Source organism: Platalea leucorodia (assembly GCF_965183815.1).
Source record: "Platalea leucorodia genome assembly, contig: HAP1_HAP1_SCAFFOLD_119, whole genome shotgun sequence".
Classification (NCBI taxonomy): Eukaryota; Metazoa; Chordata; class Aves; order Pelecaniformes; family Threskiornithidae; genus Platalea; species Platalea leucorodia.
In genome coordinates, this window is record NW_028121416.1 from 84,160 (window position 1) to 88,243 (window position 4,084).

A 4,084-nucleotide genomic window follows, 5' to 3' on the forward strand; every position below is an offset into this window, starting at 1 on the left:
CTGCTGCCTCTGTGCACGGGGTCCTGTTCCTACAGGAAGAGTCAATGAAGCGTTAGGGGAGACTTCTCTGAGCAAAATCTAAGCCTTTCTCCTACACCTTCACCCTGCCACACTACACACCCCCCGCCCCGCCTACTCCTTTTCCAGGAGACCTTCCTTCAGCTCAGTGGCTGCAGCCATGGCTGAGCATAGTGTGGGGAGCAGGGCCTCTGCCCGCTGGCTGCTGAGGAGTCAGTGCTGCTCTGCAGCAGTGAATTCATCGGTCAGGGCAAGGGTTAGTCCTGGTGTTCAACTTTCTCAGATGAAACTGCTCCTAATGCAGAAGGGCCTGTCAGCATCTGTACTCCCAGTGCTAAGGAAAGGGGATAGCGGATGGTAGTTTGAAATGTTTGGGGTTTTTAAAGCTCCCCCCATCTCACCTGGGGAGTGTTCTTGGATGCCAGAAACCCTCAGCATTTCTGCTGCACTCAGGGAGAGCAGAGCGAGTCCTGCACGGCAAAAGGATTGCCTGGGGCTTAGTGGAGACTGAGGGGAGCTGGTCTGTCCCTCCAAGCTGCCGTGGGCTTGTTCTTGAGATGGGGGCTGATCTCACTCTTGTGTTACCCTAAAAAAAAAAAAAAAACAGACACTGCTGTGAGCAGAGGGATCCAGTGCAGACCACTAAATGTCTCATGCTTTCTCAAGGTCTCAGCACCCCACTTCTAGCCAAGTATACGCATGTCTCATTCCACAAACCCAAAAGAACGTTCTCTGTCATAGCATCTCTGCACTTCTCCATGAGGATTTCAGATAACACAAAGGTGCTACAGGACAGGTTTGAATCCTGGAGGGAAGCTGGGAAGGAAACCTCAGGGAGATAGATAGCCAAGTGTCCTAATGACACCATCTGATTAAGGGAAAAGCAGCTTATTCTCCAGTCCCACACACTGCATTGCACACAGCCCCACAGTTGAGATGAAAGCTGGGACACTTGTTCCCATGGACACAGCTGCATGAAAGGACCCACAAGATCAGTGTGTGACTCTGCAGCTGAAACTCCACCTCCCCAGAGAGCCTGGCAGCAAAAATAAAAGAAAAATAACACAGACAAGTTGAAACATAAAGACAAATACAGTGAGGGTGTGGCTGAGAGAGGCCAGGGCAGAGGCATTGGGGCACTCAGACCGCGTTCCCCTTCCCCAGCTGTGCACGCCACCTCCCAGACACCACCATTGCCGGGCAGCTGCTCTCAGCCCCTGCGCTCTGCAGAGGGAACTGGGCCCGTGGCTGCAGAGCTGCACCACGGCTCTGCTGGAGCTCTGGCTGCAGAGGAGGTGGTTCACGCCTTGGAGCCCCCAGCCCTGAGGGCAGAGGCTTTGGTGGGTGGGAGAGGAGGCAAGGGGGCTTGCTCAGAGGAAGGCGTCTGCACTGGAGGGGATCATACGGAGGTTTCTGAATTCTCCCTCTCACAGCATTTCTGGTTTTAGTTTTGTCTCATTCCCAGATCATCTCCCTGCTGCCTGGAGATCCTCACCCTGGGAGGTGTTTCCCTGTCCCATGGCTTTTCCCTGCAAGTGGTGACAAACCCCATCCCAACCTCTGTGCACTCACCCTGGCCCCACAGAAACCTGCCTGTTTGCAGGGCACTGGCTGGTTGCATGTTCCTGTTTGCAGGTGGAAAAGGGCAGGTCAGAAGAACCCTGATGGGTCCAGCAGAGGTGATGCTGGTGCTGTCCATAGGCAGAGCAGTGGCTGAGGGCACTTTAGGAGGCTCTCTCAGGAGTTAATGATCACTCGCTCAGGAGTCCAGTGACTTCTTCAAAGTTGCCAGCTCCTTTTCCATTCATCCATTTTCCACTAGCCCCCACTCCATGTAGGAAACTGAAAACAGAAATTCAGGAAATCTTCATTTTCTTTATGGCAATCCCTGCCAGGACCTCCTTCTTGAAACATGCCTTAGGAAATATTCTGGAGGGGAACTGGAGCTGTGAGCAGCCCTGACCCACGCAGCCCTCTCTCAACAGCAGAAGGACCCTTCTCTACCACAGGTCCCTTCTTCCACCCACAGATTCTCCCCACAGCGCCGTTGGGAGCTCCCCGGGCAGGCTGAGCACTGACCCTGGCACACAGACCGCTGGGGCACAGGCACCCTGCTCTGAAGGACAGCCCTGGGCATCCCTGGCTGTGCACTCGGCTTAACAGCCTTGCAGTCATCCCCGGAGGAAGGCAGCCTGCATGCCCTGTTCCTCTGATAGTGCAGCTTCACTGCCCTGGTTCTAGGGACTTACCGTGTCAAGGGCTGTGAAGATTTTGCCCACAATGAGCTCTCAGCGTCCTCGCACCCCAGACTGCCTTTCATTTCTCTCTGCCTCACCCCTCTCCTTCCAGCACTTGCAGGCAGTGCCCTCAGCCCTGCTGCGCTTTGCAGAGGAGCTGCTCCTGGGCAGAGCTGTCTCTCTGCAGGGCTGCCCACTTGCCAACAGCTCCCTCCATCCCAGGAGCCCAGCCCAGCTCAGCAGCAGAGGCCCAGCCCAAGACACCACTTTCTCTGCCCCTCTGGGCTCCCTCCAGGTGTCCCTGGGGCTTCAGGGGAACCTGCTGTGAAACAGGCTGAAAGAAAACACTTCTTTTCCATCCCTCAGCTAGGGAGACACAATTATTCCCAGCACTGTCATTTCTCCTGTGAGGAAGAAATTTGGGCAGGAGAATCACCTTTCCTTGTCCCATCACGAGACAGGACAAGCAGACAGTGACAAGGAGGGATCTGCGTTACCCCTGCTGAGGGAAGGGATGCAGATGAGTCAATAGACACATCTCCTTTGTGGGTTTGCAGTCCTGGGGCTAGAAGGGGACTTAGCTCCCTCCCATGCACAACACAAACCAACAGGAGGTGAGAGTCCTCTTGCATCAGGTGTTCAAGTGGGCACAGAATAGGCACCTGCATGGGAGCTCCTTATCGCAGTTCCCATGCCTGTTAATGGGGATGGAGGGCAGGATTGGGCTGTTCAGACACAATGCCTGGTGACATTGAAGGTGTCAGGGGTGGTCGAAGATCTGTGCAGGCAACTGCAAGCTCTAATGGAGCCATTCCTAGAGCCAGGCCAACACCTGGGGGAATCCTCTTAGAGGCTGCTGGGAATTTTCTTTGGCCAACTGAAATGACAGCTGACACCCAAATGAGGGTACCTGAACCTGCCCCCACTCATTACGTTCAGGAGCCTTGAGAGTTATTCGTCTGAACCACTGGAGCCATGTGCCACAGGGAGAGCTCAGGGTCCCTCTTTCTCTTCTCCATCAGCTGTATTCACTAGGTCTCCACTCACTCTACTGGCAGTTGCCTCATGTTCATCCCCACATTGCCTTACAGAGATCCGGGTGTCTACTCAATTTAATTTATAAATCCAGGCCCACAGAGCTCCATGGGATGCCAAGGCTTGCAGAGACAGCACAGGACCAGTGACGAGTGGTGTTCCTCAGGGGTCAGTCTTGGGACTGGCGCTGCTTAACATCTTTGTCAGTGACTTGGACAGTGGGATTGAGTGCACCCTCAGCAAGTTTGCCAACGACACCAAGCTGTGGGGTGCAGCTGACACGCTGGTGGGAAGGGATGCCATCCAGAGGGACCTTGACAGGCTGGAGAGGTGGGCCCGTGTGAACCTCATGAAGTTCAATAAGGCCAAGTGCAAGGTCCTGCACATGGGTCGGGGCAATCCCAAGCAGAAATACAGGCTGTGCTGAGAATGGATTGAGAGCAGCCCTGAGGAGAAGGACTTGGGGGTATTGGTTAATCAGAAACTCAACATGACCCAGCAATGTGCTCTCACAGCCCAGAAAGCCAGCCGAATCCTGGGCTGCATCAAAAGAAGCATGACCAGCTGTATTCACTAGGTCTCCACTCACTCTACTGGCAGTTGCCTCATGTTCATCCCCACATTGCCTTACAGAGATCCGGGTGTCTACTCAATTTAATTTATAAATCCAGGCCCACAGAGCTCCATGGGATGCCAAGGCTTGCAGAGACAGCACAGGACCAGTGACGAGTGGTGTTCCTCAGGGGTCAGTCTTGGGACCGGTGATGTTTAACATTTTTGTCGGAGACATGGAC